We start from the raw sequence: 23939 nt of genomic DNA, 5'->3' as shown, positions 1-23939 counted from the left end.
TTGGTTTCCACCAAACGGATTATTATAAATATATTTCATCTTAACGGATCATGATAAATTTATTTCATCTAAACGGATCATTATAAATTTATTTCATCCAAACGGATTATTATAAATTTGTTTCATCTAAACGAATCATGATAAATTTATTTCATCTAAACGGATCATTATAAATGTATTTCATCTAAACAGATTATTATAAATTTGTTTCATCTAAACGGATCATTATTAATGTATTTCATCTAAACAGATTATTATAAATTTGTTTCATCATAACGGATTATTATAAATTTATTTCATCTAAACGGATTATTATTAACTTATTTCATCTAAACGGATCATTATAAATTTATTTTATCTAAACGGATTATTATTAACTTATTTCATCTAAACGGATCATTATAAATGTATTTTATCTAAACGGATTATTATAAATTTATTTCATCTAAACGGATTACTATAAATTTATTTCATCTAAACGGATTATTATAAACGTATTTCATCTAAACGGATCAGTATAAATTTATTTTATCTAAATGGATCATTATAAATTTATTTTATCTAAACGGATTATTATAAATTTATTTCATCTAAACGGATTATTATAAATATATTTCATCTTAACGGATTATTATTAAATGTATTTCATCTAAACGGATTATTATAAATTTATTTCATCTTAACGGATTATTATAAATTTATTTCATCTAAACGGATTATTATACACTTATTTCATCTAAACGGATCAGTATAAATTTATTTTATCTAAATGGATCATTATAAATTTATTTTATCTAAACGGATTATTATAAATTGGTTTCCACCAAACGGATTATTATAAATATATTTCATCTTAACGGATCATGATTAATTTATTTCATCTAAACGGATCATTGTAAATTTATTTCATCCAAACGGATTATTATAAATTTGTTTCATCTAAACGAATCATGATAAATTTATTTCATCTAAACGGATCATTATAAATGTATTTCATCTAAACTGATCATTATAAATTTATTTCATCTAAACGGATCATTATAAATTTATTTCATCTAAACGGATCATTATAAATTGATTTCATCTAAACGGATCGTTATAAATTTATTTCATCTAAACAGATCATTATAAATTGATTTCATCTAAACGGATCATTATAAATGTATTTCATCTAAACTGATCATTATAAATGTATTTCATCTAAACTGATCATTATAAATTTATTTCATCTAAACGGATCATTATAAATGTATGTCATCTAAACAGATTATTATAAATTTATTTTATCTAAACGGATTATTATAAATTTATTTCATCTAAACGGATCAGTATAAATTTATTTTATCTAAATGGATCATTATAAATTTATTTAATCTAAACGGATTATTATAAATTTATTTCATCTGAACAGATTATTATAAATTTATTTCATCTAAACGGATCATTATAAATTGATTTCATCTAAACGGATTATTATTAACTTATTTCATCTAAACGGATCATTATAAATTTATTTTATCTAAACGGATTATTATTAACTTATTTCATCTAAACGGATCATTATAAATTTCTTTTATCTAAACGGATTATTATAAATTTATTTCATCTAAACGGATTATTATAAACTGATTTCATCTAAACGGATGAGCATAAATTTTTTTTATCTAAATGGATCATTATAAATTTATTTTATCTAAACGGATTATTATAAATTTATTTCATCTAAACGGATTATTATAAATTTATTTCATCTTAAGTGATTATTATAAATTCATTTCATCTAAACGGATTATTATAAATGTATTTCATCTTAACGGATTATTATACATTTATTTCATCTAAACGGATTATTATAAACTTATTTCATCTAAATGTATCAGTATAAATTTATTTCATCTAAACGGATCATTATAAATTTATTTCATCTAAACGGATCATTATAAATTTATTTCATCTAAACGGATCATTATAAATTTATTTCATCTAAACAGATTATTATAAATTTATTTCATCTAAACGAATCATTATAAATTTATTTTATCTAAACGGATTATTATAAATTTGTTTCATCTAAACGGATTAATATAAATATATTTCATCTTAACGGATTATCATAAATTTATTTCATCTAAACGGATTATTATAAATTTATTTCATCTAAACGGATTATTATACATTTATTTTATCTAAACGGAGTATTATAAACTTATTTCATCTAAACGTATCAGTATAAATTTATTTTATCTCAATGGATCATTATAAATTTATTTTATCTAAACGGATTAATCTAAATTTATTTCATCTAAACGGATTATTATAAATATATTTCATCTTAACGGATTATCATAAATTTATTTCATCTCACCGGATTATTATAAATTTATTTCATCTTAACGGATTATTATAAATTTATTTTATCTAAACAGATTATTATAAACTTATTTCATCTAAACGGATCATTATAAATTTATTTCATCTAATCGGATCATTATAACTTTATTTCATCTAAACGGGGAATATGTGTATTGCTTTATATTTCACGTTTCATTTATACCAATCCTTTATTTAGGAAGGTCGGTGTAAATACAAAGCATATACAAATAAATGAAAAAAATCTATATTCCAAATTTAAAGATGTTGACCACCTTAAAGTTTTTTTCTTTAAGTACGTTGGCATGCACAATTCTTGACAGTACCTGTGTCGTATCGCAGAATCATGCATGTAATTATTAAGTCAATTCTTGAATTTATTTCGATCTTAACTCACTAGAAAAGAAAAAAAACATTTATCAATTGTAAAAGAAAACAAAGTCATCTGAGCATGATTACAAAATCCAACAATTGGAGGAGAAATTGCAATTATTTTTTCTATTTTGTTACACCATCATTTTATATATATATATATATATATATATATATATATATATATATATATATATATATATATAGTCATCCACATACAGTACTATTTCGCTGTTTCACAGCTCACCAGTGTGGCTAGACAGGCAACTACCTAAAGCCAGGATTGAAACCCGACCGCCTGTACACCAGTCAAGGCACCTAACCATTACGCTAAACGGCAGCTGCTGTGCGAGTCGTTAATTAACGATGCTTTCACATCGTCCGAAATACCTAAGCTATATATGTATATATTAGATAGATAGATAGATAGATAGAGTGTGAGAGAGAGAGAAAAAGAGAGAGAGTAGGCAGAGACAGAGAAATTTGAAAATAATAGAGAAGAGGAGAGATGGGGAAACCACATGAAAAAAATTGTGAAAGGTAGACGAGCAAGACAAGAAAGTGATAGATACTTAATAATGTGAAAGAGTGGAGTGTGCAAAGAAAGAGTATGTGTTTAATATCGAGTAAGAGATTGTCTGCATGAAAGAGAAGGATATAGAGAAGCAGCTGATGGCGATAAATGAGAGAAGGGGATATAAATCAAGAGATGAACCGAAGAAAAATGGTGGCTGCATAAAAGATTCAACTTTTTAACTGAGTGCCGTCAACGAATGACAGTTTTTCTTGTGTTTATCATAAATAATGAAACGTTTGATAACAAACTTCTGAGTCATTTTTTTGTCATGTGATTAAACGTTGGAAAAATAATGTGAGATATATTTTTGTATTAAATGTTTTTTTTTTTATTAATGTTTTATGTCTTTTCTATGTTTGTTTTTGTTTTTGTTTTTGTGGCATTACTTGTTTTAAAGCATCAAATGATTGTAATGAATTTTTTATACTTTTACTGGAACCAGATCCATCGAATGTTTTCCGGAAATGCTGTCTTCATCCATATTTCATTGTGCCAATGTATACTTACGTATTTTCGTGTAAACTTTCGAAGCATGATGCATCAATTGTTTTTAGAGTGTTCAGACTTACTGGGTGTCATTTTCACAACGTTTTAGCTGATGTAACCTCCAATCTTCTCCAGGTGTATCTTGCCGAACACGATTTTTTTTATCGAACTCACAGACCCGCACAGAATTTCCAACGTAAACCATTATTTAATCAACTGTGGGTAACACGCTCTCATTCGATCAAGAAAGATCGGGCAGAATTCTTAAGTATTTCGCACTTATATTCTTAGTATCGTCTGCATTGAAACATCAAATCTTTTACTTTTCTTTTAAGACACATTGCTATCGGGACGTAAATGTTTACTATGAATTAAGTGCCCGATCTAGAGGGGCATGCCGGTGTTCAACTAGATGCTTGTTAATATTACATTTAACTGTTTGCATGTTAGTACAGCCAGAAAATAGGCAGCAGGGAAGGAATTCCAAAAGTAAGCAGTTCAAGGAAAGAAGTAGAATGCTTTCTGGCACCTGGACACTTCTACAACGTAGGGGTGCAACTTTGCTGATTGTCGAGTTAGTCGGATGTATTGGGGGGGGGTCAAGTGTAGCGCAAACCATTAAAATACATGTAGACCATGTACAGCGACATCACATTTCAGCTGTGGAACATGATTTGAATCTTGGTAGTCAATGAGATACCTTTTAGATTAGAGGCTCATTTTTGACGCCGTTTAAGATGGAGAAACTAAAGGTTGGTGCACTAGATGTAGGCTACTCCAACTCCATGCATGTGAGAATAGCGGATTTGTAGGTATAAAGGATACTGGCAGGTGTGAGAAGTTTTCTAGCCCAGTAGACGATCTTCTTTGCAGCAGATTTGGCTGTATCATCTATTTATTATGTACCTGTGAGCGAAGATGAGATGTATATATATATATATATATATATATATATATATATATATATATATATATATATTCTTGTGTATGTGGTGTCTATATAATTGTCACATGGCCATGACCGTCTGTCTTCAGTGTGTACATATCTATTATCATTGGTGTGTGTGCGTGTGTGTGTGTGTGTGTGTGACATATAAGAAGATCTTAAGGCACATACCTTTTTCTAGTTTTTGGTCAGTTCCCCCTCGCGAAGATTCATGCCCGCTTCCCTAAAAGCACGACTTCATTTTATTGTTTAGAGAAGTCTATTTTGATTCCATCGTTGACAGAACCGCTGCATCGCTGGATCGATTCAGACCATTTTTCCTCTTTTTTTTCCCCCTTTTCTCATCTTGAATCAAAATTCTAGTCTTACTCCAAAAATCTCCGCGATTCCCCGTTAACTTTAGACTTTAGACTCTAGACTGTCGAACTGTTTAAAACGCATCTGCGTGTATATTTATTTCAAGGTGTATATGTAAGGCGGTAGCCCCCGTTAATCGGTCTGGTCTGAAAACACCTCGTGAACTTTGCTAACATGCAAGTGCACGCGTTGTCAATGGAAGTCAATGGGTTTGAAACCTTTCAACTTCTGTGCACTTCGATTAAACCAGTTGCGTTCAACTTGTACCGTGTTAACCGTTTTATTGACACACAACAAATTTATTTGTGCTAATACATATTTTCTGTAAATATTACGCTGATGAGTTAAAATATTGAACTCTGAAATACCTTGTCGTAAAATAGGCAAACGAAACCAATAAAACAAACAACCTAGATTTATTTATGTATCATTTGGATTAGTAATTTAGAAACTATGTTTTCGAAATCACATATCAAGTTTGCAGTTTTTAAACTGCGTTTAATAAACTCTTTTTTACTGTCATTGACTATATTGTCATATAGGCGTAAGATGTTTCTATTTGGGATCATGTTTACATAGAACAGTGTAGGGAGTTGAGACGCGAAATGTCTGCTCGTATTACATTTAAATTTCTGCGGCTTAGTACAGGAAATAAAGTAGGAAAAGGGAATTCCAAAGTAATATATGTGTATATATATATATATATATATATATATATAAGTTGATCTCTGTATAGGTCGAATTTATCACTTTTGCTAATGCCGTATTAGTAATTGCCAATATTCATTACATGCCAAGAGAACTTTTCGCCTGAGTCCCTTGTGCATCATTTCGACATATGCCTGAATACCTTTGAAACCGAATCGATTGTGCAGCTTTTCACGCCTCAACTGGTATGCTTCCGGCTACACACAATGGTCACAATTTAGAAATTGAAAGAAAAGAATAATTATAGTTTTAGAAGCAAGCTAATAATATATTTGTTAAACTATAGATTTAGAAGTGTGCTATATCACGAATTTTCTTATTAAATATGGTAATATATTAACGTTATGTATTTTTCATTGTTACTCTCATCCATTATTATCGTCGTTATCTCTTGTCATACACCACACTTTTTAGGATTTTCTAATTGAACTTTTTTTCAATCCATAACAAATCATTGTTAACGAGAAAACTTTTCAATCCGTAATTGACACGCGCTGTTTATCAACAACAGTACTTAAGGATTTTATAGCGCTTAAAATTTAGCGGAATTTTTAATTTATCTTCTTTGTAAACATTTTAAGAGAGTAAACCAAATCTATTTCACTACTAATTATATGTGTGAGTGATTTTATTATTTTTCATAAAAGGCATTGTAATTAAAATTTGTTTGATTTGATTATTTCTAAGAAAACAATAATCAAAATGTTCAGTTATACAAATTAGTTTAATTTCCTTATGCGTTAATGCAAGGGCTATTCAATAAGCAATTCTCCTTTTTTTAGTTGTCTGATTTAGCTGAAATTTTTCATGCGCATGATTTATATTTGTGGATTATGTAGGAAATTGCAGCTCTGAACTAATTGTAGTTTCTTAGTTGCATGTGTTGGAACTGAAGCAGATATGAAATAGAGCCTGTTGAGTGTGGCAGTGATCTGGTTTTGTTTTTCAAACGATGCACACAACATAACGCTTTTGAAGACCTTCTAAAATGCTGGCATTTTGAATTCGAACATGACCGAAACTACCAGATCTGGATGCTTTCCTTTTTTTTTTTTGCCACTGATGAGGCATCCGTCAGTTAATTTGAGGCCGCCATTTTCGAAAATCGATGCGTGTTTATTCAACAAGGTAAATATTTGTCCAGAGTTTATAAGACCATCATTAACAACGATTTGCCCATGTAATCTGTGAAATCTGTCAGATAGATCCCCAGGTTGCTGACGCCTTTGAGAATAAATTTGAAGATCTGTAAAAAGACTGATTACACAAGATGAAACCAAGATCTATCACTATGATCTAGAAATTAAAACCCAATCAATGTAATGGAGACACTTAGACTCACCACATAAGCCTTCCATTAGCAAGGCTATGCTTACAGTTATCTGGGTCAATTACGGGGTAATTTTAACAGATTTCATGGCAAAGGGTACCACAGTTACAGGGTACCACGCAACTTGCATAATTAGGATTATTTGGACTACTATTTTCATTTCCACTGTTATTCTCACAACGTTTCGCCTGATGTAGCTTCCGAACTTCTTCAAGTGTATCCTCTCAAACTCGGGAATTTTTCTGTCGAACTTAGGAATCATCACAGAATTTCGAACGGATGTCCACCGGATTAGCATGCTCTCATTTTATCAACCTGTGTAACAGTATCTTTGTATCGTTCGGACTGAGAATCGAACAACCAATCTTCAAGGAGAGTGTCACTTTAAATTGAATTTTACGTAATACTTTATCCGTTAAATCTTGAGGCCTTGCGAAATTTTTCTGGAGGTTGAGTGTTACATCGGCCGAAACACTGAGAAAAAGACTGAGAACATTAGTGCGAACAATCCAAATAATACGACAAATTCAATTGCGTCCAAATCAATTAAATATTATATTTATCCAATGAACAATTTTCTCTTTGATTAATAATTTAAAAGACGGAGTTACTAACTCCATATAGTAATAAGTCCTCATGCTTCGACATATTACACCACAGAAAACATGAACACCACTTCTAATTAGAGTAAGTTGATTGCTTTATATCGTGCGTGGTTTTACTTAATTATTTACCGCTATGTGTGTCGTCTATCGATTCTTGGGCGTGACTGGGTTTTTGCAAGATTCGAAACCGGGACCACATAAACTAAAGTAAGGCGCTTTATCAGTTAGTCAAACAACTTGAAAAATATTATTTAGAAAGTGGAAAGCAGCAAATTAAATCTTAAAATCTACATTATAGAAGCATAAAATTGAACTTTTCAATTTAAGTTTAATAATCATATTTTGTCAAATGCTGAATACTATATTTAAAAGAATAAATAATTTCCAATTAAAAACACTAACTATATATATATATATATATATATATATATATATATATATATATATATATATATATATATATATATGTATATTTAGTGGAGATGGTAATTAATAAAAACTGAAGAAAGTGCTCAATACTGTTGTAGAGCAAGTATGCGTTTTTTTATTACCGTATCTTTCTGTTAAGTTACATTATTGTTTCAGCTACTCGGCAGTTTTTTGGCCGTCTGTGGCTTCCTCAGACTTTTACTGTAAAAGTCTGAGGAAGCTACAGACGGCCAAAAAACGGACGAATAGCTGAAACAATAATATATATATATATATATATATATATATATATATATATATATATATATATATATATATATATATAAAGAGGGAGGGAGAGAGAGAGAGAGAGAGAGAGAGATTAACTAGTGGGGGCGCTTTACCCTGTCGTAAACTACGCCTAAATATGACATTCTAAATATGTCGAAAACTCGTATATATTATTATAGAGTCGTCATTTCAAAAGTAAAAGAAGTAGCTATAATCGAAACCGAAACTGTAGCATTCAAACCTGGTAACGTTACTACCGTACCAACGTGACACACACATGGCTGATTAAAAATTTAAAATAAACTAAAATAAATGTACAGAATGTATAATGATTTCGTTTTTCGTTTTGATCAGTTTTTGACCCCTTAAAAAACAATTTTAATAGGTTAAAGACCCATAAAAGAACTGTATGTGAAAAATCCAATCATTTGAGGCCCCATAGCGCCGCTCGGCGACTTTTAGTTTCAGAGGGGACAGAGTTTGCAAATATGGAGACAGACATACAAAAATGTATCCTTTTATATATTTGACTTTTAAAATATTATTTGTTTTTATTTTTAAATTAATTTCTAAAAACATCACTCTCTTTTCCCTTTTCTATATAATATAGATTCTAATTCTTAGTTATTGACTCGAATGTGCTGTCATCATGATCGCTATGGATACTTTTAGATTAATATTTTCACTCCATTTTTTTTTTTTAATTCAATCAACATTTCGTTTCCAAATGTTCGTCTCGATATCAAAGAGAAACGAAATACCAAGAAATCCAATTTGTTTTCAATTAGAAAAATATGTACTCACACTTTAGATGCAATGAAATATCACAATTTTTATAGACTAGCAGTTCAGCCCAGCTATGTTCGGCCTTATGTACTGTTTATAACTTTATGTGCATATGTTTATATATATATATATATATATATATATATATATATATATATATATATATTTTAAAGTTTAACTCATGTCCAGTTAACCTACATCTAAAATTTCAAGGCGAAAGAGTTTGGTAGAGTTTGCAAAGGTCAACTCTTTCAACTTTTACCTCTTGACAGCACTAATATTCGCCCCCAAACTAATTAAATGCTTGCCCTATGTCTGAATACACTTTATGTAAAATTTCAAATATCCGACCAAAAATTGGCTGAATAATTTGGTAGAGACAGCAGAGGACAATATTTTTTAACTTTGACCCCAATTTTAACACCTTAACATTTATTGTTTTGGCTCAAATCAAATTAAAAAGTTTGATCCATGTTCAAGTAACCTATATATAAAATGTCAAGTGTTAGACCCAAGATTAGCGGAGGAGTTTGGTAGAGTTTTCAAAGATCAAATCGCTGAATTGTGATTCCTTGACAGCCAAATTTCTGGCCGAAAACCGATTAAAAAGATTTTACCAAATCTCAATACACTTATGTCACATCTCCAGTCTGTAGACTGAAAATTGACAGAGTAATTTGGTAGGGAAATGTACACAGACAGACACACGCACAGACATACAATTTCACTTTTATAGATATATAGATTAGTTCTAGTGTGTCTACTAGAGAATTTCTGCGTTGGTCGGTCAGTCTTTCACGCTGAAAGATAAGATAGAATTGGAGATGCGTCCATTAATAAAATGATTTTTCCGTCCGTCTGTCGGATCATCGTCCATTTAATAGACGGAATTACATACCCCACATAGGAAGAAGTCCTCATGCTTCAATAAATTACACCACAGAAAAATAAACAATAAATCAAATTATGTTACTTAATATAGCCCTAATTATCTATGGCTATGGGTGTCGTCTAACGATTCGTCGGCGTGACTTTTTTTTTTTTTGCGACATTTGAAACCGGAACCACATACACTGAAGGCAGGCCCTCTACCCGTAAGTCAATCTACTTAAAAACAGAATTTAGAAAAAAAAAGAGAAAGCACCAAATAAAATCTTAAAATCTACATTATAGAAACATAAAATGGAACTTTTCAATTTAACTTTTATAATCATATTTTGTCAAATATTTACAGAATAAATTATTTCCAATTAAAAACATTAGTTTAATTTTAATATGTATGTATATATATATTTCTATATATCTATAAAAGTGAAAATGTCTGTCTGTCTGTCTGTGTGTCTGTGTGTGTACATTTCCATATGCAATAAATCTGTCAATTTTAAGTCTACAGACTTTTTAGAATTTTAGGTATAGGTTCCTTGAGAGAGAGAGAGAGAGAGAGAGCGGGAGAGAGAGAGAGCAAAAGAGAGATATATATAATGTAAATATATATATTCTAGACAAGTAATTTCAAATCAATGCAGGCGAATGGAGCATAAAGCAATTTTTATATAAAATATAAAAAACAACATCGTTTTATGCTTCATCCCTCCACGTGGAATAATATATATCTTTATATTATATATCACTCTCTTTTACTCTCTCTCTCTCTCTCTCTCTCTCTATATATATATATATATATATATATATATAATTATATACATGCATAAATATTATATTAAAAAGATAAACATAAATATTATCTTAAAATTAAAACCTATCAAGATAATAAAAATCTTAATCAAAGAGACATGAAAAATTGACGAAAATAAAAAAATGAATAAAAATCATTAAAAATTTCCAAAGAAATTAAAAATGTCTTTTGTTTTACAGAACACATTTCTTATATTTTTTTGTATATTTTGAAGTCCATGCAAACTAATGATGCATTTTTACTAATGTCTATCCTTTAATGTAGAAAGTCTATTGTGGAATGAAAGTTAGAAAGAAGAAACTTAACACGATTCAGTTTCATGATCCTCGCCGTCTTTGCCAGGGGGAAATGACTTATAATCTGACATAGCTAACTAATTGTATTTTTTTTGTTGTTTCTTTCTCTCAATGTATATATTTGCAACAGAAAAATATTCAACAAAATGTTTACCAGGAAAATTATTTTACCGAAAACTATTAATATTAAACTTTAAAAAGGAAGATACTAGAATTAAAAAAAAAACAACAACACTATTTTATAAATTTTATATACACTACATCGGATTACCTTATGCACTAATAAAAATGTAATTGGCATTTTGTTGCACTTTTTAAGATTTTTAATACTGTATTTATAAATGTTCTAATTATAAAACGATTATTATATTGATTATAATTTTTTGACAGAAGAAATAAAATTAATTTTTCACGATATCTGTTTTTCATTCAATTGTAATTTTTTTATTCAATTGTAAGGTGGAAGTACAAAATAAATACAAAACCCTCTCTTCCCCATATTAAGAATGGCTTTCAAAATAATAAAATTATTTCGCACGGTACCAAAAATACATTAGTACCAAAAATTTTGCTTTGCAATGTTTTTATTTTTAAAATCATAAAATAGAACACACATAATAATTTTAAAACTTCATGCTGCTTTATTTTTTTATTTGTTAAACACGTGGTTAATTAAAATGAAATTATAATCACATCCTTACATTTGAAATAATAGTGTGATTAAATTCTACCTATTGTTCATTTCAAAATGTAAATAAACTTCTGGTTAAATTAATCGAAACTGGTGTTTGAACATAATTTAAGGATTATATTGTTCGACTAGTATTTTCAAGTTAAATTCAAGTTTGACGGTATATTTTTGCTCATTAATTGTTGGGTGAAAGTACAGAATAGTTATTTACAAACAGCCGTGTAACACAAGCAGCTTTGATTAAAACGAAAAGATAGCATCAATAGTTCTAACAAGCGACTAGTTAGTACACGTGGTTGCTGCCGGCAGCTATTGTGAAAAGTTAGTATTTATAGTTGCCCAGTGTGGTTTGACAGAAAGGTTAGTATAAATAGTTACAGTGGAAAAACCGTAATATCTAAATCTGTAAAGTATATTTTTCTTTTTAAATCGATATTATATCAAAATATATATAAAAAGTATCTCAAATAAATGAGAATAACATGAGCATTATTATTATTAGTATTCCAAAGGAATTCATTAAATATTTAATGAAAAAAAAATATGCTATACCTACGGCTTTATTCCGTATTCCCTCTCTCTCTCTCTCTCTCTCTCTCTCTCTCTTTCTCCATACATCTTTCTCTCTCTCTGTGAAAATCAATATGCAAGCGATAAGAAAATATAAACCGCTTGAAGTAGGATCAACAATTCTAGCAAGCAATCAGTCTGATGCTGTTGGAAATAAAGAGTAGTAGTAACAGTAATAGTTCTAGCGTACAGTTATTAAATGTTATGTTATGGTAGTATGAATAGTCTCCCGGTTGGAAAACCTTAAGAATCGATTTTGTAAAAAAGATTTTTTTAAATCGATATTATATTATATATATTTATATATTATATAAAATAATATCTGAAATGAAACAAAAGAACATGGAGATTATTATTATTATTATTACTATTCCAAAGAGATTCATTAAATATTTGGCGAGGAAATTAAAAAGTTGTCTTTTCATGCAGTAACTGAGGCTTCGTTACTCAATAGTAAGTAGTCTGCAAGTCACATTTTGTTTAGCAGAGCAGTTACTTGCTCAACTAATATATATATATATATATATATATATATATATATATATATATATATATGTATACAAGAGGTAAATATATTGATAATAGAAAATATATATTGGTGTATATAGATTTATTAATCAATTTGAAACAAGGGAATACAATATAGTGTGTAGTGGTTATCAATGCTCTTTGTGTTAGGCATTTCAAAGCTTCATACTTCTCATCAAAACAGGAAGGGTGGTGCTAAGTAACGTGGAAATACTTTTTTATTGACTTATATTTCCCTTTTTTTATATATACAAGTGCTTATTTAAGAAATTTAATGAAAGTACAGGGCATATATCAAATAAATGACAAAAAGTTTGTATTCCAAAATTCATGATGTTTTTATATTGTTTTTTAATGTTGTTTTTAATTTTGTCATTTTAATACTGTTTTAATATGTTTTTACTGTTTTTATATTGTTAATATAATATTATTCTAATATTGTTTTATACTGTTTAATATTGATATTTTAATATTGTTTTTAAATGTTTTTAATATTTTTTATATCGTTTTTTTCAATATTATTTAAAATGTTGTTACTTTAATATCGTTTTCTTTATTTTTAATATAGTTTTTATATTGTTTTTAATTTTGTTATTTAAATATTGTTTTAAATATTGTTTTTCATATTATTTTTCATATAATTCTTAATATTGTTTTAATATTGTATTAACACTGTTTTAATAATGCTATTTTAATACGTTTTTAATATTGTTTTTAATATTGTTTTTAATATTGTTTTTTTTATATTTATTTTGAATATTTTCTAGTATATTTCAAAATATTGATTGTTTTAATTTTGAAATTAATTTTACAAGCATCCGTATCTTGTGTCTTTTCTATATAATAGACATTTTAATTTTTAGTTATTGATTCGAATGCGCTGTCATCATGATCGCGACGTATACTTTTCGATTAATATTTTCCCTCATTTTTTTATCGAATCAATCAACATTTCGTTTCCAAACGTTCGTCTCGATATCAAAGTGAAACGAAATATCAAGAAATCCAATTTGTTTTCAATTAGAAAAATAACTCCTTATGTTTTCAATGCAATGAAATATCACACTTTTTTTTATAGATGAGTTCTAGCGCGTCTATCAGGGGATCTGCGATTCGGTCTGTCGATTATGCTGAAAGATTAAATAGAATTTGAGATGCGTCCATTAATTAAATGATCTTTCTGCCCGTCTGTCGAATTATTATCAATTTGGCGCACATAAGGGAACTGCTTTAGGGGAATTGCTTCAGACAAGGTGTGAAGCCACGATGTAAGAAAATAATTATTGCAAAGACAAGAGATGCCCATCGGCCTTAGTCTAAAAAAGAGTAAGACTACTGCAGGAAAACAGTTTCACACGCCTTCAAAAACCCTTGCTATAACAGTATTTATAGAAAAGACTGAGACTAGCAACATCTCATCAGTAAGAGAGGGGTTACAAAGAAGAAGAAGAAGGTACAGGGCCAACCAAATTACATATTGTTTGTTGTTCCGTCGGCCTGTCATGCTTAAATTTATTTTTTAAAATAAATCTTAATATTTTAAAACATATATTTGCATATCTATACTATTAATAAAATTCTAAATGTTTATTTATGCGTTTGTGTATATATACCAATAAAACTTTCGAACGGATGCACCGAATTACAAAATTCTTTTTTCCCTGAAAAGTATGAATCTCTAGATTGTACTTATCTATATATGGTTCGTAACGAACAACGTCGAGTCACACAAAAAGTCCGACATAAGGGTTTTTGGGTCGTTTCTTTACTTTGTCGAAAAAGTTACCTGCCCATGACTACGGAATTTAGTACTGTCTGTATACAGTCGCGGTAACATCTTTCGGCATACCGACAGGACTTGTGGTGCAATGGATAACGCGTCTGATGACGGATCAGAGGTTTCCAGGTTCGAATCGTGGCAAGTTCGTAATAATTTTAACCATCATTTTATCCAACGTTTACTAATTATCCTTACTTTTAGTTAGGGTATTTTTGTTTTTTCAGTGATTTTGTTTTGTGCATATGGGAATTTCCCATACTCCGAGTTCACAGGGTAATTAATGAGGACACACACACACACACACACATATATATATATATATTAATATATATATTAAAAATGAAGTGGGGCATCTTTTTTTTAAACCTTATGAAAAAGATCGACTATAATGTAAAAAGAAACAAGATCGACTAAAAGTAAGAAAAATAAATTGAAAAGGAAGAAGATCGACTAAAAAGAGGAGAAAGAGAAAAGAAAATGGGGAACGGTGAAGAAACTTGAAGTACTTTTCGCCGACTGTCTTCAGAAGTAAATTTTTTTTTCTTTTTGGTCGGAATGAAGTAATGTTGGCATGAAGTAATTTCTATGAGGGGGAAAAAACACCGCGTAGAAATTAACCTGGTGGCACCTGTTTAAAAACGTTCAACGAACGTATGTGGTCCATTTGTTTGCAAAGAACAGGTCTGCAACAGTTTATTGTAAGGGCCTCCAAGAATCCGAGGTGTTGAACAGACCTAGCCCTGTGCAGAATGGAGAACCACTCCGGTGTGTAATCACTCGCACATTTATTTGAACTGGTCAGGTGATCACCGGTCGCGGTAACAGAAACACGTGATCGTGCAGAGGAGTCTAAATTGATGCATTTTAATAACGATCACGTGTTTCTGCTACCGCGATCGGTGATCATCTGACCAGTTCAAATAAATGTGCGAGTGAGTACACACCGAAGTGGTTCTCCATCTTGCACAGGGCTAGGTCTGTTCAACATCTCGGATTCTTGGAGACCCTTACAATAAACTGTTGCAGACCTGTTCTTTGCAAACAGATGGACCACATACTTTCGTTGAACGTTTTTAAACAGGCGCCACCAGGTTAATTTCTACGCGGTGTTTTTTTCCCCTCATAGAAATTACTTCATGCCAACATTACTTCATTCCGAAATTTACTTCTGAAGACAGTCGGCGAAAAGTACTTCAAGTTTCTTCACCGTTCCCCCTTTTCTTTTCTCTTTCTCCACCTTTTAGTCGATCTTCTTCCTGTTCAATTTATTTTTCTTACTTTTAGTCGATCCTGTTTCTTTTTACATTATAGTTGATCTTTTTTATAAGGTTTAAGAAAAAAATGCCCCACTTCGCTTTAAAACTATTACAATTCTGTTGTACTTAGAATTTAATACATATATATATATATATATATATATATATATATATATATATATATATATATATATATATATATATATATATATATATATATATATATATATTAACGTACGCTTGATTCAAGGTATAAAGAAGAAAGGAGGTGGGAAGAGAGGAACAAATAAGGCCATAAAAGGGGTTGTAGGCAGAGTAGCAGCGCCTATTGCATATCTCAAAGCTTCATATAGGTCAACAGTTCAAAATTCAGTTTTTAAGCTGTTAGCGGCTGTTGCTGCTGCTTATTTTTAAGCTTCATACCGGTCAACAATTCAGAATTCAGTTTTTTAAGTTGACAGCTGCAGCTTCTCCAAATCATCACTATTACTGAATAAATATTTTTTCGATGCTTGATTGATTTGTTTGTAAGATGAAGCATATTTGTCACTTTTGACACTCATGTTTAACAGATCTGTTTTCTGTTTATCTCATTGAAAGTTGTGTTAATATTTTATTAACGTTTTAAAAAATGAATTAAAATTTTATTTAATTTTATAATGAATAAAAAATTTTCAATGCTCGAAATACATAACATTTCTTTAGCAGTATATATTTGTGAATGATCGCTTGGAATATCAATATCAGTATTTTTGTCTTTTTTATCGGCTAGTTTCGTTTCATTGATTTAAAGTAGTGACTAGACCTTTATTTGAGAACTAACTGGTTTCACAAATAAAATCAATTATGAATTATAGACTTAACATGGATTCTCATCGCTATCAAAGGCTCCGTTCTCTATTATGGCTAAATGTAAAATACAATTTTCAGCGTTAATCGTGTACATTAAATCGATGCAAATTATTACCTCATTCTTGTTTCTCTCTTTTTTGTAGATTTTCAGTCCTTACTATATATTTCACGTCGTTGTGTCTTAAAACCGTTAAAGTTTGACATTTGTATTTCGTATATCAGTGACTTCCTATATTATATGAGCATTTTCATTGTTATATATTCAGATTGTATTGATGCAGTTTGTTTTAGATACGTCCAACTATCTACATCAACGAGGCTATGTACCTCATCAGGCATGTCATTTATATGTTCGAAATAAGATTTGCTTTGATCTGTCACGCTTACGTTTAAAATATAATTTTTAGATAATTATACGTATCTCTGTTAAATACAATGTTGGTCAGTTTTCCTCGCTTAACGTGTATGTTAAATTGACGCATTTTAATAACAATCCTGTTTATTATTCTTTGTGCTAGAAAACGCTATTCGATTGCAAGGCGGGATTTTAATGTCAATGTAAATCTATCTATATATCTATAAAAGTGAAAATGTGTGTGTGTGTGTGTGTGTGTGTGCGTGTGTGTACATTTCCCTACCTAATAACTCTGTCAATTTTCGGTCTAGAGACTCGAGATTTGACATAAGGGGTATTGACATTTGGGAAATTTTTTTTAAATGGTTTTCGGCCAGAAATTTGTGCTGTCAAGAGGTCAAAGTTAAACGATTTAACTCCACAAAACTCCTCCACAATTTTTTGGTCTAAAAACTTGAAATTTTAAATGTAGGTTACTTGGACATGGATCAAACTTTGTATTTTGATTTAAGCCCAAAAATAAATGTTACGGGATCAAAATTGGGGTTAAAGTTAAAAGAAATTTAACCTCTGCGGTCTCTACTAAATTACTCAACCAATTTCTGATCTGAAGATTTGAAATTTTACATAAAGTGTTTTTAATCGGTTTGGGTCGAAGAGTTGAGCTGCGAAGGGGTCAAAGTTCAAAAGATTTGACCTTTGCAGTGTCTAGCAAACTACTCAGCGAATTTGGGTCTAAACCTTTGAAATTTATACATAACGGGTATTCGGACATGCGGCAAGCAGTTTAATCAGTTTGGGGGCGAAAATTCGTCTGCCAAAAGGTGAAAGTTGAAAGTGTTGACCTTTGCAGATTCTACCAAATTCCTCCGCCAATTTGGGGTCTAGACACTTGAAATTTTAGATGTAGGTTACTTGGACATGTGTAAAGCTTTTTATTTTGATTTGAGACCAAAATACTAAATGTAAAAAGGTCAAAATTGGGGTCAAAGTAAAAATAAAATGACCTCTGCGGTCTCTACGAAATTACACGAATTTTGGTCTAAAAATTTGAAATCTTACATAAAGTGTATTCACACGTAGGGCAAGTTATGAATAGTAGATAGGGCCAAAGCAAAGCCGAGATGAACTGCTAGTATCATATAAAGTAAAGCCAGTACTGGCCGAAAATACCGCATAGTGAAAAACATATGAGATAGAAAACTTTTACAGTCAATACCAAAAAAAAAAGAAAAAAAAAGAAAGTCCCCCCCCAAAAAAAAACAAAAAAACTAGCCACTTTTTTAATTTATTTTGCCAAATCCGTGCTGTTAAGAATAATAATTTATTACATTCACCGAATATAGTGGAATTATTGGCGCCTAAAAGCCTTAATATAGTCCATTACTTCAATCCGGTGCTATAAAAAAAAAAAAACTCTACGTACATTCATCCTTAAAATAGATTCCGAAACAGTCTTGTCTACTTTTACTTTTATTAATGTCGAGAAGCATTTCATGATAAATACGCAGTAAAAATATTAAGCGATTATATTTCATTCGATTTTTACTTTTATCGCATAATTTATTTGCGCAATCTCCAATCACATTTCTCTTAAACCTGCATTGTTTTATTTCAATTATTGGGAATACACGGCTGGAATAATATCAGGACGATCAGAGAGCCCGCTCATATATGTCTGGCATTCCTAAGTGATCACCCATTTAATACTGACCAGGCTCAACATTGATTAACTTTGCTGATCTACATCTATAGTATGTACAGGAATTACATATATTTCGGATCTTCTTCGTCACAAAATATCGATGAACTCTCCCGCTTTTTTTCTATCTATTTTATGATAGACATTAACTTTGACTTTCAAACTGAATCGCATAGACTGTTCCATGTTCCACGTTCCATTCCCTTTTAGATGTTTTATATTAGTTGATTTTTTAACTTCAAAACGACTGAGTGAACTACACTCTACAATATCTCAAAGTCAACATGTTTATATATTAGTTTATTATATTAGTCTATAAGTCCCATGTTATAATCAAAGATGAATTTATAGGATGCAATCAACCACTTTATCCACTACTAATAGATAACACATTGTGTCTAACCATACTTTCTGTCATAAATAATGGATCACATATTGTGTCTTACTATATTTTCTGACATAAATAATGGATGCTATATTTTGTCTGACTACATATTCTGTCATAAATAATGGATAAAATATTGTGTCTAACTATACTTTCTGTCATAAATAATTGATCACATATTGTGCTAAATATACTTTCTGTAATCAATAATGGTTCACATATAGTGTCTAAGTATATTTTCTGTGACAAATAATGGATCGCATATTGTGTCTATACATCCTGACATAAATAATGGATCACATATTGTGTCTAACCATACTTTCTGTCATAAATAATGGATAACATATTGTGTCTTACTATATTTTCTGTCATAAATAATGGATCACATATTGTGTCAAATTATACTTTCTGTCATGAATAATGGATCACATTTTAGGTCGAACTATACTTTCTGCCATAAATAATGGATCACATATTTTGTCTAACTACACTTTCTGTCATAAATAATTGATCACATATACACTCTAACTATACTTTCTGTCACAAATAATGGATCACATATTGTGTCTTTACTTGTTGTAATAAATAATGTATCACATATACTGTCTAACTATATTTCTGCCATAAATAATGGATCACATATTGTGTCTACACATCCTGACATAAGTAATTGATCCCAGATTTTTTATACTTGCTGCTATCATTAATGGATCACATAGTGTTCCTAACTATACTTTTTGTCATAAATAACGGATCAAATATTGTGTCTGTACATCCCGACATAAATAATGGATCACATATTGTGTCTTACTATACTTTCTTACATAAATAATGGATCAAATATTGTGTCTATACATCCTGACATTCATAATGGATCACATATTGTGTCAAACTATACTTTCTGACATAAATAATGGATCACATATTAGATCAAAATATACTGTCTGACATAAATAATGGATCACATATTGTGTCTAACTATACCTTTTGTCATAAATATTTGACCACATATTGTGTCTATACATCTTGACATAAATAATGGATCACATATTGTGTCTAACTATACTTTCTGCCATAAATAATGGATCACATACTGTGTATAACTATACGTTCTGTCATAAATAATGGCTCACATAATATGTCGAACTATACTTTCTGTCATAATTAATGGAATCACATATTGTGTCTATACATCATGACATTAATAATGGATCACATATTGTGTCTAACTATACTTTCTATCATAAATAATGGATCACATATTGTGTCTTACTATATTTTCTGTCATAAATAATGGTAACATATTGTGTCTAATTATACTTTTTGTCATAAATAATGGATCACATTTTGGGTCTAATTATACTTTCTTTCATAAATAAGGGATCACATATTGTGTCGTATTATACTTTCTACCATAAATAATAGATCACATATTCTGTCTATACATCCTGACACGAATAATGGATCACATATTCTGTCTAACTATACTTTCTTCCATCAAAGATGGATCACATATTGTGTCTTACTATACTTTCTGCCATAAATAATGGTCACTTATTCTGTCTAACTATACTTTTTTCCATAAATAATGGATTACATATTGTGTCTTACAATACTTTCTGTCACATATTTTGTCTAACTACACTTTCTGTCATAAATAATTGATCACATATACTGTCTAACTATACTTTCTGTCACAAATAATGGATCACATTCTATCGAACTATACTTTCTGTCATAAATAATGGATCACATATTGTGTCTTGCTATACTTTCTGCCAAAAATAATGGATCACATAGTGTTTTACTATACTTTCTGTCATAAATAATGGATCAAATATTGTGTCTTACTATAGTTTCTGCCATAAATAATGGATCAGATATTATGTCTAACTATACTTTCTGTCATAAATAATGGATCACATATACTATCTGACTATACTTGCTGTCATAAATAATGGATCACATACAGTGTCTAACTATACTTGACACTATCGCGTTGCTTATTCGTTATTTCTGAAAATTTCTATAGCTTTCAGCTTTGCTTTGACTTTTACTTCCACGGATGGCAGTGATTTTCAATCATACAATAAAACCACTTTGCCACAACGGATTCAATAAAAGTTCGAAATTCTTATAAAGTTATCGACTACAACGAACAAGCTTGAAGGCTTAGAGCGAGTACACGTGCCGAAACGTTGAGGGAATGATATCAGCCACAGTTCAAAGAATATATATACATATAAGACATATATATATATATATATATATATATATTAAGAATGTGAGAGATTATATAATAATTTCCACTGTCAAACAACGTCGTAGGCCCCAAGACCGTTGACGAACCGGAAGTCCAAGATTCGAGTTTCGCCCTCATTTGGGCCCATCAGTTAGTCATATCCGAACTCAATGTTCGAAACCCGAGTCTCTTGCATACGAGGCAAGCACTCTGCCAAATGAGCAAACGCCCTGCACACAAGAAATTTTATTGACTAACACAGATCAAGCAAACCGCGCCGAAATCCGACTGTAAAATGAACCTACTACGTCTCGACAAGATAAGCCCAAATTAGGGCGAAACTCCAGTCTTGGACTTCCGGTTCGTTGACTGTCATAGGACGTTGTTTGGCTGTAGAAATTATATATATATATATATATATATATTATATTTGATTTTGTTGTTGTTCCTTCTTATGAAACGGATTTTTAATTTAATTATAATTTGATTTTTAAATTTTAAATTATCAATCACATTACTCAATATATATATATATATATATATATGTATATATATATACTTTTTATATATATACATTTATACGTGTCACGGTTCCCAGATTATAAATTATTTAAACGGGAGACGAGCATTACACTAGTATATAGATTCGCCAATTTAATGTTCGTGGTATGTTATCACCTTTTATCCTCCTTTTTAATAAATAGGATCTCCCGATCACCGAAGACACAATTTAAACAAAAACTTACAATATGATAATGATGTCGCTATTGGACCATACATGAAGCTAAAATATACATTCTTGGTCTTCTGGCTAAGATCTAAGGGTAGTATCTGTTCTGTATAAAGATTGTATAATGATATCGTGGGGTTTTCGTTCACGCTGAACGTCTACAGAATTCACAGCAGCAATATATTACATATGAAAGATGCCGCTGTAGAATTTCCACAGGTCCTGCTAGTATAAATAATTTAAACAGTTGAATACATATCTTATCACTGAATTGAGAATATAATGAAAAGCAAATTTTAAATCGATGGAATTAACTCATATATACCATCTCTTTCTCTCAACGACATCCGTATCGTCTAAGCAAATATGATTAACACATTTATTACAAATGCATAAAAAGTCTTATTGATTGGTAAGTTATCATGTAAAAGTGATACAAAATCGATAACAAATTATTGAATATTTCTCTAATTATTTCGATGTATATGTTTATTTTGTTTAAAATATATAACAATGTTTATAACTAAAATGCACGTTCACCTATTAATTAAGACTCTGTGTATGATAAATGGCTATAATATAGGTATTTTTGAACACGCTTATATTTTCAATAACGGTTTCATGTAATTTTGCTTTGTTTTACGGCATATGAATCCTTTTCCGTGAGATTTTATACTGAATCCAGTAAATTAATCATAATCTATGAATTATATATTATCTTTATTGGAATCCTTTGAGATGAGTATTTTGTGTATTTATTTATTTGCGGACTGTTATCCTCATCTTTATTGTTGCTGTTGTTGTGTCACCACGTTTCGGCTACTCATCCTTTGGCCTTCTTTCAGGTGATTAACCGTTACAGGATTGGAATGCTGAATCTCGTAACTATATTCCCAATAATTACTGCCGTAGTTTTTGTCTGCCCACGTTTTTACCAACTAAACCTCTGGTTTACCTCATCAACTCACACGCACACACACACACACACATATATATATATATATATATATATATATATATATACACATATAGTGATATATATATACATATATATATATATGTGTGTGTGTGTGTATTCAGACAGATATTGGTAAATAGCACGGAGTTAAATAAGCTCAAAATGCTGGAAGCACTGTATATAAGAGCTTAACAGTCAAAAATTATCAATGAAAAGTTTTAAAACAGTAATAATATTTAAAAGTACCTGGGTACGTAACCATCCAATATATATATATATATATATATATATATATATATATATATATATAGTCATCGACATACAGTACTGTTTCGTTGTATCACAACTCATCAGTGCCGCTAGACTAGCATCTTTCCCGAGCCAAGGATTGAACCTAGAACCGTCGTGTTGACAGTCGGCAGTTCTCCCACTCGACCATGCAATCGACGTCCGTAAATAACTCGTCGGAATGTCTATTTAAATAAACACCCGCCACCACTTTTATAGTGCTATATATATATATATATATATATATATATATATATATATATATATATATATATATATATATATATATATATATATATATATATATATATATATATATATATATATATATATATATATATTACATATGAATAAGTCTTCTGTGGAATTTTCAC

The 23939-nt window shown here is 30.0% G+C and overlaps 1 protein-coding gene across 1 annotated transcript in view; it reads left to right on the top strand.

Moving 5' to 3' along the window:
* The window catches only part of LOC145276740 (uncharacterized), a 113123-nt gene that overhangs the window by 88175 nt on the left and 1009 nt on the right, over positions 1-23939 (top strand). The gene's annotated exons all lie outside the window — the stretch shown is intronic.

The sequence above is a fragment of the Euprymna scolopes genome, chromosome 5 (assembly GCF_053919585.1).
Source record: "Euprymna scolopes isolate OS-2025 chromosome 5, ASM5391958v1, whole genome shotgun sequence".
In the NCBI taxonomy this organism is placed as follows: domain Eukaryota; kingdom Metazoa; phylum Mollusca; class Cephalopoda; order Sepiida; family Sepiolidae; genus Euprymna; species Euprymna scolopes.
This window is presented reverse-complemented; position numbering and strand designations above follow the sequence as displayed.